The sequence below is a fragment of the Daphnia carinata genome, chromosome 1 (assembly GCF_022539665.2).
Source record: "Daphnia carinata strain CSIRO-1 chromosome 1, CSIRO_AGI_Dcar_HiC_V3, whole genome shotgun sequence".
NCBI lineage: Eukaryota > Metazoa > Arthropoda > Branchiopoda > Diplostraca > Daphniidae > Daphnia > Daphnia carinata.
Window position 1 is genome coordinate 9,176,229 of NC_081331.1, and position 14,370 is coordinate 9,190,598.

The 14,370-nt window shown below is 41.1% G+C and overlaps 1 long non-coding RNA gene and 1 pseudogene across 1 annotated transcript; one reads left to right on the forward strand and one right to left on the reverse strand.

The window, feature by feature from the left end:
* Window positions 1–10,000: 10,000 nt before the first annotated feature.
* LOC130696106 (exosome RNA helicase MTR4-like) lies at window positions 10,001–10,630 on the forward strand (annotated as a pseudogene).
* Window positions 10,631–12,843: 2,213 nt separating this feature from the next.
* LOC132088570 (uncharacterized) lies at window positions 12,844–14,001 on the reverse strand. The gene is made up of 2 exons (XR_009422053.1): window positions 13,925–14,001; window positions 12,844–13,590 (listed from the first exon to the last, which is right to left on the reverse strand). It is a non-coding gene; the product is annotated as an uncharacterized LOC132088570 (long non-coding RNA).
* Window positions 14,002–14,370: the final 369 nt, after the last annotated feature.

Consider the following 14,370-nt stretch of genomic DNA (forward strand, 5'->3'; position numbering starts at 1 on the left):
CCACTAAAATTGGCTAGCTTGACTTTAAAAAGGAACGTACAGAATTTGAAAACGCTTTAGAATGTTTATAGAATGTACCAGGATAAATTAATAAAATAACCAAAAAAATATATATATATACTTAAATAAAGGAAACTTTTAAATAATATAGACTTAGATAACATTTTATAAATAGGTTTTTAATTGAAGTTTTAAAATTTCATTTAAAAAAGGAATAGATTTACCAAAAATATACATATGTGTACAAATAAAGTAAAATTTGTAAATAACCTATGACTTTAATAAAATTTTAAGAAATAAGCAATGAAATGAAATGTAAAAAACTTGATTTTAGAAAGGCACGATCAGATAAAAATGTTTCACCTTATATTTAAAATGTTAATAGGTAATAAACTTACCAAAAATATATATATGTACATAAATAGTACCAACTTTGTAAATACCACATTACTTTGATAAAGTTAAAAGAAATTAAGAAATGAATAATCTTTTAAAAATTTGATTTGAAAAAGGAAACGGTGAGTTAAAAAATTGAAACGTTATACCTTGTAAATAGAATGTTTCAAGTTCAATATAAAACTTGACTATAACATATGTATAGGTATATAAATAAAATTAATTTTGTATACAGTATATGAATTTGATAACAATTTATAAAGAAGTATTGAAATAAAAATTTAAAAACTCAAACTGAAAAAGGGAACGGAGATAAGATTTGGAAACGTTACATATTTAAAACAAAGAGTTTCTAGGTAAATAATAAACTTATCAAACATATATATTGATGTGCATAAAATAAAACGAACTTTGAAAATAATAAATGTCTATGACTACTATAATACTATAACATTTTAATAAATAACTAAAAATTTAAAGAATATAATTTGAAAAGGAACGGTGCAAAAAAAAAGTGAAAAAATACCTTGCGAATAGATTCATTATCAATATTAAACTTAGCAAAAATATATATATGCTCATAAATAAACTTAACTTTGTAAATAACATATGACTATAATACCATTTAAATAAATAAGTATTGAACTTAATATTTAAAAATCTTAATTTGAAAAATGTAACGGTAAGAGGAAAATATTTAATATGTAATACCTTCATCATCAATTAAAACATTCATTATCAATATTAAACTTAGCAAAAATATATATATACTCATAAATAAACTTAACTTTGTAAATAATATATGACTATGGTACCATTTCAATAAATAAGTATTGAACTTAATATTTAAAAATCTTAATTTGGAAAATGTAACGGTAAGAGGAAAAAATTTAATATGTAATACCTTGTAGATAGAATGTTTCGAAGTCAATAATATTTAAAAAAAAAAAGTATATATAACATAAATCAAATATAGTGTGTAAATAATATATAGCTTTGCTAACATTTATAGAAATTAGAATGAATGAAAATTTAAAATTCTGAAAAAAAGGAACGAAGATGAAAATTGAAAACGTTAAACACATTGAAAATAAAATATGTTAACATAAATAAGATACTATATATATATATATATATGCATAGATAAATTAAACTTGGTAAATAATATAAAGCTATGGTAATATTTGCACCTTGCACATATTACAGTAACCATAAATATATGTGTGTAAATAAATAAAATATACCTTTAATAAATATTACATCAAATAGGATTTAAAATAGAAATAACATCTAACTATATCAATAACATAAAACTTTACAAACATTAAAAAGGACTTGTAAAACAGGAACAGTTAGGGCAATATGTAAGACTATTTGTTCTACCTAAAATTAATTATTACCGTCTTATATATATGAGGGAGGACAGAGGAAACTTGTTGAAGTTGATTGCTGAGAAGTTCACGTGCAGAAAGTAATTTTTAATCAAATGAAATAGTATTTCCAAGGGCAAAGCCAGTTTGAATGAGCACACAAAGCCAGGTCAGTGGGAATACAAAGCAAGTTAAAAAAAAAACCGTTACTATTGCGCAATATTCATTCCATTACGACATCTAGGTGAAAGTTTCTAAGATAAAGAATAGCAGTAGCCCATTCAAACTTAAAATCGTCTACTATGGCCAGCGGTATGTCTACTTATTTCTTAAAAATTTAAATGATAATAATTTTAACGTTTTAGAATTAGAAATTATTATGGAAATTGAAGAATCTGTTGAGCTCTCCATGTCTCAACATATAATCGTAACAGAAGAGGAAACAATGGAGGAGGACAAAAAAGAAAAAAAAAATGGAGAAAAAGAAAAAAAAACTGCAAGAACTACAACAAAAATTCAATGCGCTAAAGAAGAATGCTTTTCTAGCCAAAGTTGCAGTTAATTTGTAAGTATTGTATTCCATATTATATATCCATTTATTATTATGTATATTAGAAATGGTATCGTGTAGTCAAAATTTTTGAAAGCACAGTCTTTCCTAAAATTTTTTGCAGTTTGCCATTCAGTATTGATATAAGGCAGATGGAGGAAATTTAAAACAAATTTTCCTTTCTATTCCCCTTTTATCAATAACATGAATGAAACCTGTTAAAAATTTACAAAAGTTTGCACTTTGACAAATTTGAAGTAACCGTTCCCATTTTATAGCAATTGAAGCTGTAACTAAATGGATACTTACATTTCTGCAGCTCAGTTGTTTTAATTTACAATTAATATCTTTATCTTTATAGGGCGGAGAGAAATCATCTAACTGCGCACAACTTGATGGTCGACGCACGAAAAGCCCTTGCAAAAGCCAAGAAGGAAATGGCTCAAAATAAATATTAATTTGGAATAATACAAAAATTTAATGTAATAACCACCATAAAAAATAAACCAGTAATCAAAATTAAAATTCATATATTTATTATTCACATCATAACACACTATAATAAGGTTCATATGTAGGCGGGTAATATTTTAAGTTTCGGCAACACGCGTAGCTGAGAAATTACACAAACCAATTTTTTCTTCAATTTCCGCACCCGCAGTTTATTGTTCCAAATCCCACCAATTCACTGCAGCAGACGGTGGTTTTGGCGCCAGCCAATCACATTCCACCGTTCACTATAGCAGACGACGGTTTTGACGCCAGCCAATCAAAACAAAAGCACAAAGTCACATACACAGGCTCCTCCTCTTTTCCTTGTTTTTTTATATAGTATAGACTAGTAACGTTGGGCCCGTCCAGGGCCGGGGTATAGGTGGCGCTAGCGTATCCTTACGCTATTTCTAAGAAAATGATTCCACTCCATTTTTTCGCCCGTCTAGTTTTAATTTTTTTGGCAATCAAGGGTTCCCCTGTCTTACCCGCCAACCCACTCATTGATTCTGCCCGTCCACCCCCTCACTTTCTCTGCCCGTCAACCCACTTTGCCCACCAAGAAATTCGCTGTTGTTGCCCGTCGACCCACTCTCTGTCCGTCGGCCCACTCTCGGCCAGTCGACCCAATCTCGGCCCGTCGGCCCCTCACTGCCCGTCAGCTCCCTTTCTGCCCGTCGACCCACTTGCTGGCCGTCGGCCCCCTCACTGCCCATCAGCTCCCTCACTGCCCGTTGGCCCCATCTCTTCCAATCGCCCACTCGCGTGGGCCCCTTCTCTGCCCGTCGAATCACTCGCTGCCCGTGGGCCCCTTCTCTGCCCGTCGACTCACTCGCTGCCCGTTGGCCCACTCGCTGCCCGCCAAAACGACTGCTATAGTTGCCCATTCACCTTTTCATTTGCTTTTGCCCGTCTTTCCCTCACAGTCTCAGCCAGGAAAACGCCCGATGTAGTTGCCCGTCCACCCATATTTTCCCTCTGCCTATCTTTTCTTGAATAGCCTCTGCCCGTCAACCCCCTTTGCCCACCAAAAAACCCGCTGTAGTTGCTTGTCTTCCACCGTACAGTCTCTGCCCGTCGGATTACCTATTGTAGCGCCCACCGGTTTTAAACCAATACTAAAAAATTGCATTTATCCGTCCTAGTAACGTTGGGCCCGTCCAGGGCCGGGGTATAGGTGGCGCTAGCGTATCCTTACGCTGTTTCCGAGAAAATTATTCCACTCCATTTTTTCGCCGTCTACTTTTAATTTTTTTCGCAATCAAGGGTTCCCCTGTCTTACCCGCCAACCCATTCATTGATTTTCCCCGTCCCCCCCCCCCCCTCACTTTCGCTGCCCGTCAAGATACCAGCTGAAGTTACCCGTCGACCCCCTCTCTGTCCGTCAAACCACTCTCTGCCCGTCAACCCACTCTCTGCCCGTTAACCCTCTCTCTGCCCGTCAACTCACTATCTGCCCGCCAAAACGCCTGCTTTAGAGGCCCACCTACATTTTTTTCCATTTGCCCCACCCGTTTTAAACCTAGCCCGTAGACTAAAAAATTGCATTTATCCGTCCTATTGTACAGTCTCTGCCCGTCAAAAGACCCGCTTTAGTTGCCTCTCCACTTACTTCTTGCCTTTGTCCTTCAACCCACTTTGCTCGCCAAGAAACCCGCCGTTGTTGCCCGTCGACCCCCTCTCTGCCCGCCAATGGCCAATAAAAATAATAAATAAAACTAATAAAATTAATAAAATTAGAATAATTATAATAAAACGCCCTGCCCGTCACTCTTTGGCCGTCGACCCCCTCTCTGCCCATCAACCCACATTTTGCCCGTCAACTCACATTGTGCCCGCGAAAATGCCTGCTGGGGATATCTACTTTTTTTCCCCACCCTTTCGTCACAGTCTTGACCCGTCAAAACCCCCGCTATAGTTGTCCACCCACTCATTTTTTGCTTCTGCCCCTCTAAGAAGCCCGCTGTTATTGCCCGTCGACCCTCTAACTGCCCGTCGGCCCTCTAACTGCCCGCCGACCCACTCGCTGCCGGTCGACTCACTCGCTGCCCGTCGACCCCCTCGCTGCCCGTCGGCCCCCTCTTTGCCCGTCGACCCTCTCACTGCCCGTTGGCCCATTCCCTGCCCGTCGACCCACTCATCTGCCCGTCGGCCCACGCACTTCCCGTCGACCCACTCGCTGCCCATCAAACCACTCGTTGCCCCTCAGCCCACTCGTTGCCCGTCGATCCCCTCTCTGCCCGTCACCCCACTCGCTGCCCGCCAAAACGCCTGCTGTAGTGGCCCATTGACTTTTTCATTTGCTTTTGCCCGTTTTTCCCTCGCAGTCCCAGCCCAGAAAACGCCCGCTGTAGTTGCCGTCCAACCACTTTTTCCTTCTGCCCGTCTTTTCTCGAATAGTCCATCCCCGTCAACCCCCTTTGCCCACCAAAAAAACCTGCTGTGGTTGCCCGTCGACTTACGTACTGTAGCGCCCACTCGTTTTAAGCTAAGCTCGTAGACTAAAAAATTGCATTTATCCGACCTATTGTACAGTCTCTGCCCCTCAAAAGGCCCGTTTAGTTGCGTGTCCACTCACTTTTTGCCTCTGCCCGTCAACCCACTTTGCTCGCCAAGAACTCGCCGTTGTTGCCCAACGACCCTCCTCTCTGCCCGCCAAAACGCCTGCCGTAGTGGCCAATAAAAATAATAAATAAAACTAATAAAATTAAATAAAATTAATTAAAAATTAATTAGAATAATAATAATAAAATGCCCTGCCCGTCAGCATACGTGCCGTTTACGCAAAGCCCGTAGATTGAAAAATTGCCTAAATCCGCAACTCCACCCGCAGTTTAGTTTTCCAAATCCCCATTCCACCAATTCACTGTAGCAGACGGCGGTTTTGGCGCCAGCTAACCACAGCAGCCGGCGGCGGTTTTGGCGTCAGCCAATCACAACAAAAGCACAATGTGACAGACACAGGCTCCTCCCCCTATTTCCTTGTTTTTTTATAGAGTATAGATCCTCAAAGACTCTGTGATTGCCAGTGACTGCGAAGAGTTGGGAATTTTGCTTTTAAATGTTTCAAGTCACGTGACTTTTAAAGCCCCTGATTTTGACATCAGCGACACCTTACGTGCGAAAGAATGTTGTATCGTGCGATACACGTTTCGGGTTTAAATGTTCAGGGATCTCTATTTATCGTAAAAGCTCGTAATTGGAAACAAGAAACGAACTGGCTTTAACAGTATACTTTTGTTTGTGGTAATCCTGTACTCGCTGAAGGACTGTAACACGCCTGTGTATCCGAAAACCGTGTTCAGTGATCTTTATTTATCGTTAAAATAAGCGAGGTCGTATTTGGAAATAAGAAACGAGCTGGCTTTAACAACTTTTCTTTGTCGTAATCCTGTACACTCTGAAGGACCGTAACACGCTTGCCTATCAGAAAACGTTAGAAGCCTCGATATCCAGTCACGTTGTTTACTTTCCGATATTTACTTCCAATTTCAAGCGAAAATCACGTAAAAACTATTGATGAAAGAACAACAACAGCAGGTCAACAAGGTAATAAAGCCTGTTTGTATGATTAACAAAAAGTTTATTTTTGAAGTAGTTTATAAATTCATACAACGTGAAATCATGTAAAATGACAGGTCTTTTCAAAGTTGATGTTTATCTGGCCCAGCTTGATAAGAGTAAATGGCATTTTCTGATGTATGAAAGACAAAAATCTATGCAGTAAGTATTATTCATTGTATGAGGCATTGTAAGTATTATTCATTTATTCATGAATTACTTCGTCAAATGGTGGTCTTTATCTATAATATTGTTAATGGCTCTAATGTCAATGTAAATTGTGTATTTTTTGCTAGGCAATCGTCCACAACAATGTTTAAGACTAGGTGAAAATTGTTCAAGATGAAATTGTAGTTGATGATAAATTTTTTACATTGGGACCAATGATAGCAATTCACACACTTGAGACATTAGGGCAGTGTACTTATGAAGTTGATGTGCCTCTAGATCCTGATTCGCTCGATTGCAAACATATTATCGCGTCGGAAATATTCGATTCGTCACCGCGGTAGCGACAACAGCGCTAGGATGGAAATCCTGCCCCAGTTATGGCCGTCCTTTGGAACACCACCCTCGTCGCCGGATATAAAAGAGGCGACTTGGCACACCTGTTTGGCTTTTTAATTAATTGGTTAGGGCAGTTAGTTAGCAGTGGTGTCATTAAACCTTCTGGTGAAATACACATTATCTTTTAATCTGAAGCACAACGTCTCTATCTTGGTACAAGATCCATGGCCGTGACATGGTGGAGATGCAGGGTAACACCTGTTAGGCTGAGTAAGGTAAACGCAATTGTTGTTCTTTTCGCACGGGTCTTGGGAAGTTTTTGAATAAGGGATTTGGAGGCAGGTGCTGTTTAGGGGTCCTTGGGAAGTGTGACCGGCCGGCAAGAAAGAGCCTTAAATTGCCGTGGTACAGAACCACAGACCTGGCCGATTTCCTTGATTCGCTGTTAGTTTGAGACCTGTCCGAGTAAGTTATGGAAAGCGCGTAGTACAAGCCCGACAGGCCTACCATTGGGTGGGAGAGAGAGACGTAGCTCGGTGCATGAGTACGGATCCGCCTAGGCAAAGCAGGCGTTTACGAGGGTTAGCCGCGTCCCCGATAAGCAAGGAAGGACAACGCAACGTTGGTCTTGACGGAAGTCAGGCGGAATCTATAAAGAGAGTTACAGAAGTAGGGGCACAGACTACCCAAGTGATCGGCCATACCTTTCCGAGAAGAGGAATCGTATCACTGAACCCGATCGGAAAGTCGAACGCGAGGACAAGTTCCTCAGAAGTAGGGGCACAGACTACCCAAGCGATCGGCCATACCTTTCCGAGAAGAGGAATCGTATCACTGAACCCGATCGGAAAGTCGAACGCGAGGACAAGTTCCTCAGAAGTAGGGGCACAGACTGCCCAAGCGATCGGCCATACCTTTCCGAGAAGAGGAATCGTATCACTGAACCCGATCGGAAAGTCGAACGCGAGGACAAATTCATCAGATGTTGGGGCACAGACTGCCCAAGCGATCGGCCATACCTTTCCGAGAAGAGGAATCGTATCACTGAACCCGATCGGAAAGTCGAGCGCGAGGAGGCACCCGCCAAGTCCCGATCAGGAAGCAAGATCGAGAGATAGTGGTGTAGGAGAACAAACGTGTATTGATCCGAGGGAGCAACGGAAGATAGCCGAAAAGCAAGGAAACTTTTAACGAGTGCTCAAGGGAAGGAAGAGATAAGGGGTTAAACGATTTTTCTGGAGCTTCACCGCTCGTTGTAGCACCAACGCTTGAAATGGCCCAGCGTGCTGAAATTAGAGGAAACGATGGACCTCCCGCCAGTGTACCTGCACAGGCAGGAGGAGCCGCTCAGCGTGCACCGGCTCATCCATCGCAGTATCGTGAAGTACCAGTTTTCCGCGGAGGACCAGACGACGACGCCGCTGAATGGATAGAACGTTTCGAGAGGACCGCCAATTTTAATGGATGGGGTCCCGCTGAGAAAGCGGAATACTTTGGATTATTCTTAGAAGGCACAGCAAAAGATTGGCTAGCTTGTCAAATCGGACAGGTGGTCTGGGACGACGTTGCTCCGTGTGAAGCCGCGCCTGAGAGGGAGGCCGAAACCAGGATAAGGGGCCTACGAACCCGATTTTTAGAAACATTTCGATCGGATGATTTCGACCGTTATCATAAAGCTAGGCTACGTAATCGGAAGCAGGAAGCTTCGGAAACAGTCGTAGGTTATTTCTATGACGTGCTCAATCAGTGCCGTAGGTTGAACCCTATGATGCCTGAAGCGAAGAAAATAGATTATCTTTTGCGTGGGCTTAATCAGCCTTTGAAGCGAGAAATGACAATTAAACAGCCCCGGACGACAGATGAATTTTTGAGGGCACTCAAAATTTATACTAGGGCGTATGAGGATTCAGAGAAGCCGAATCAGGCAGTTAATTTTATGGGACAAGCGAAGGATCCTATTCCAGCCAGGCGAGTCACATATGCTGACTACGAAGAAAGGCGAACTCCGTTGAAACAAGAAGCCTACGAGTCCGACGCAAAGCGAGACAGCACGCGCCCAGGGTCGCATGACGAGTTAAAAAATTTAATACGCGATATGGCAGCTCGGATAGAAGAGCTGAAACGAGGCACTAAACAATTATGCCTGGGAGGGGGAGGGGAGAAACCTTCTCGAACAGTAGACGGAAAACCAATCTGCTACCGATGTGGACGCTCCGGTCATATTGCTCGTTTTTGCGAGACCAACTCGGGTAATACGAGACCACGATCACCAACACCCGATCGGGGAGGAAGGGAGGACGAAAGGGGACCAAACGGACGTGATGGAAGCCGGCGAGAACGTGAGGACATGAGAAGAGACTGAATAGCGTGGTTGGAAAAGGACGCTAACTGGCCACGCCATCTCTTGGCTCGCCGGTGAGTATTGATACTACGAGCGCTAGATGGCGTGGCGGCGGCCCCAACTTTTATTCATGGAAAATGCTTTTATTTACTTTATTCCCCCTGATAAATGAAGTCAATGTCGTGTAATTCCTCTAACCCTGTAATCCCTCTACCCCGTAACACAAATATTAGATTTTAGACTTCTATTTTCCTGGCACACGAGCGCGATCGGGACGAGTCGCGACTTAAGGAGGGGGATGTCGCGTCGGAAATATTCGATTCGTCACCGCGGTAGCGACAACAGCGCTAGGATGGAAATCCTGCCCCAGTTATGGCCGTCCTTTGGAGCACCACCCTCGTCGTCGGATATAAAAGGGGCGACTTGGCACACCTGTTTGGCTTTTTGATTAATTGGTTAGGGCAGTTAGTTAGCAGTGGTGTCATTAAACCTTCTGGTGAAATACACATTATCTTTTAATCTGAAGCACAATGTCTCTATCTTGGTACAAGATCCATGGCCGTGACAATATTCTGCCTTCCTGCTAAGGAGTACTATTTGGTTTTAGATCCTTTTCAAAAAGAAGCAATTCTTTGTTTGCAGAATTCCAGTCAGTATTGGTATCGGCCGACATTTCAGCAGGTCAAATTGTTGTTTCAGAGTAGATTATCATTTGCATTTCAATTTCACTAACATTTGGAACTTGTCATGTTTTCTTTGCTTAGATATGCCATTGCAATGTAAAAATATGAGAAACAATGTGTTATTTATACAACTCCCATCAAAGCCCTGAGTAATCGGAAGTACCGAGAATTTTCAGAAGAATTTAAAGATGTAGGACTGATGACAGGAGATGTCACCATCAACCCCCACTGCTTCATGCTTGGTTATGGCAAATGAGGTTTGTTTTTCGTTTTGCATGTGTATTAGACCAATATAAAGAGGACACCTATCTTTCCGTAGATTTTGAGGAGTATGCTGTACCGTGGCTCAGAAGTTGTACGTGTAGGGGCTTGGGTTATTTTCGATGAAATTCTCTACATGAGAGCCAAGGAGCGTGGTGTCGTCTGGGAAGAAACAATTACTTCACTGCTGGACAATGTCTTTTTCGCCTTACTTTCGGCTACGATTCCCAATGCACGCCAGTGTGCTGAATGGATTTGCCATTTGTACAATCAACCATGCCATGTGGTGTACGCTGATTATTGCCCTGTCCCGCTCCAACACTACGTTTTCGCTGGCAGAGAAGGCGAAAAGTTTATGAATGAGTTGATTTCGTTTTATTTGATATCATTCAATAAATTGTTACCTATAATTGCGTGTAGGATCAATTTTGCAAAGATACTTCAACGAAGCAATGGTGGTGTAACATAATGTTGGACATGCCGCATTTGGCGATAAGCGTAGTCGATGAGGTAGCCTTAAAGATAGCAAAATTGGCTCAAGATAATGATGATGGAGAAGAATTTTTCCCCCGTGGTTGTCTTTGGCTTTAGCAACAAAGAAGGCGAATTTTACATACTACAAATGGCTAAGTTGGATTTCAATTGGAAAGAAGAAAAGAAGTTCGTGGGCAAGTTTTCTAAGATGCCATGGAGGTCTTATCGGAAGAGGATAGCAAACTGCCACGTAACCAAGGCAGAGCAAGGACTACCTTTTCTGAAACGCGGAATCGGCATTCGTCACAGAGGTAATACATTTGACTATCATTATGTATCATCAATCTAATGAAATTTTGTTGAGAAAGGTCTGCTACCAATGTTGAAAGAGGCCGTAGAAATCCTATTCTCTAAGGGACTTATCCAGGCTCTTTTCGCTACTGAAACGTTTGTCATGAGCCACAACATGCCTGCTCGTATAGTGTTTTTCACAAATGCACGCAAGTTCGACAGCAAAGGAAATTGAAGGGTAAAACCTTTTCCATTTTCTAGATAGTTTGCAACGTTTTTTAAACTGGTATTTTCCCACTAAATTTCTTCCGGAGAATACATTCAGATGTCGGGTCGTGTTGGTGGTCGTGGTCTCGATGAGAAAGGTATTGTCATTCTGATGATCGACGAAAACATGAGCCCAGCTGTTGGTCGCATTTTGGTTAAAGGCTAGGGAGACCTTCTTAACTCGGCGTTCCATCTTATCTATAATATGACTCTTAACTTGCTACGCGTCAAGGAAATCACAATACAATATAGCCATTCCTTCGCTACCTAACTCAGCTCGAATAAGTATACTTTTTAGTCCAGACTACGTGCTGGAAGTTCGTGTTTCCAGTTTTAGCAGTGTGCTGCCATCCCACACTTAGTCGTAAGTAAGTTTTTTTTTTTTTTTTTTTTTTAACATTTTTTATGATAAATGATTTTTTTTCTTCATGCAGATGTCAGACAGAAAAAAAATCTGAAGAAATTCTTAGTTCCGCAAGAAAAGAATGTATGCTTCATCCTATTACACTATTCGACAGCAACTTGCTTACCTGAATGATGGAACTCGTTAGTACATAGTAAAACATGGTCCACATGAGTAATATTGTTCAACCTGTTTCCATAATACGATTTCAACATTATTAGGTACTTTTATTAGATAAAAACAAGGGAAATGATTTTGATATGGGCATTATTGTCGACTACAAAAAAGAAAATTTAGTGGAAAGAGCGATGACAGTACAGCGGAAGACCTTGATGCATCATACATTGTCAGCGTCCTGATGTAAATCTTCAAAGCCACTACAGAAAGTAAGGTAGTGTCAGCAGCGAAGCCTTGCGGACCCAAAGAAAATGGAGAGATGGGAGTGATCCCCTGTTTCCTTAATGTTATCACTAAGATAAGCTCAGTCCGTCTCTACTTTAACGAAGACCTTCGTCCGCTCGACAACCGTGTATATAGTGTTCAAAAGGATACAGGTTTCAGCGTTAACTTATGTTCATGCAAATTTTTTGAGTAGCCTAGATTCACGGTATTGAAATATAGGACGTTCATAGGCGCTTCCCAAACGGCGTTCAACTAGTGGACCGGTCAAGGACAGTCCACCAAATCCATCGCGATACGAAAGTTGAGTCCATTTGTCAACTCGACCACAATAAGCAAAGGGTATTATAATAAGTAAGTTGAAGTAATATGGATTACAATCTTTTCTTCAAAAACAATAGTTGGTGGCCCAATTAAAACACGCAAAAGATGAACTGCAGAAGCCAAATTGCTTTTGCAAATGACCAAGCTTAAACGTCGCAAGCGAGTCCTGCGTCGTCTCGGTTATTGCACTGCAGCTGACGTTATTGAACTCAAATGTCGTGTGGCTTGTAAATTCTCCAGCGGCGATAAGCTCTTGCTTACTGAAATGATTTTCAAGGGCATATTAAACGCACTTGAAGTAACCCAGACGGCTGCTTACTGAATTGTTTTGTCTGCGATGAAAAATCAAATAAAATGCCAAACTGTGGCATAAATTCATGGTAAATTTACAAATACACGTGATATACAGTAGTTCTTACAAATGTGTGCCAATGCATGATTGTGTTCAGAAATTACGGTGTTGTACGAACAAAAATTTAAATCGCTTCATCCACTTTATGTGATAAAGAATAAAAACAAATGGATTTGGTAACGGCATTATAGCTGTATTTAACATTTCATTTATAAACCACATTCGTATGGACCGACTAGTTAATGCATCAATGCACGGCAGGGAAATACTCAATTTGGAACGAGGACAGCAAATAATAAAACAAGATCTAATTCTTCCGTCATCGAGCTTGACGGACAGCGCAATTTCACGATTAATAAAACTTCGGCGGCTTAGTGTAATAGCTGGAAGTGGCGTATGTTGTTGTGTAATAAGCTGTAGTCTCGGTGTAGTAACTGGGAGCGGCGTAAGTGGTAGTGTAGTACTCTGGCGCTTTCGTTGTGTAGTAGCTGGGGGCTTCAGTCTGGTAGTAGCTTGAAGGTGCGTAGTACTTCATTGCCTCGGAGTAGTAGCTGGGAGTAGCATATGTTGTTGTGTAATACACCGGCGCCTCTATGTAATAGCTCGGTACGGAGTAGTATCTCGGTGCCTCCGAATAGTAAGTAGGAGCAGCATATGTTGTGGTAAAATACTCGCGCACCTTTGTAGTGTAGTAAGTGGGGGCTGCATGTGTAGTGCTGTAGTAGGATGCCGTGGTGTAGTATTCGGGCGCATTTGTCGTGTAGTACTTGTGGGGCTCGGTGTAGTAGGTAGGGGCAGCATATGTTGTCGTGTAATACTCGGCCTTCCTTGTCTAGTACTCAGGAGCCTTGGAGGTGTAGTAGGATGCCGGAGTGCTGTAGTACCCGTATGAAGACGTACTCATCGGCCCACCCATGGCCTGTCCAGCCATCAAAGAAACGACCAACAACAGCATTGCGACATAGTTAACCACAAATTAAAAAAGAATGCAGTTTCATGAGAAATTCAAATAAAAGAGCATTATCAAAATGATTCAGTTAGTTTCCGTAAAATACACGGGTTATTGAACTAGCCTTCTTTTCCCCACATTTACAAAACATAAATCCAGCAAACATAGAAAAAACTCGTCAGTTACCCCTATAGAATTTAATTGTCGTCTATAAAATCAGCTTGAAAATACGATTCAAAAATTCTTGTGATGACAATGACTTTGAAATTTTTTCGAAAAAACTAGACTTTACCAAAATATTTACCCATGACGTGAAAGTTAATTTGGTAGTGAACAGCTGAATAACACGAGTTTCTGTACTACAGTTGCTGAACGATGAGTCCACTCGATTGATTCTAACTTCGCTTTGTCCTTGTTTTATATGTATTTGTTTCTCCCTAATGCACGTCACTAGCCTATGGCATTGATAAATGGCAAGTGCAATATTATTCTTACCCCACCTTTATGACGTGTTCGCGTACCCTTTTGACATTCTCTTCCCTTTTGGCCGTTGGCAATTGCGTTTAAAGTCGCGCATTTGTTGTCTCATATTTGCATTCGAAATGTTATGATGGTTAAAAAAAAAGGAAAAAAAAATGTATCCCTTCATACTATTGCAATGTCAAGCTCTAACTGGAACGTTGGGAGTGACAATATTTGTCGGAAATAAACAATAAGGATCCCACATTAGTTCCTCTTTCAACGGGCAAT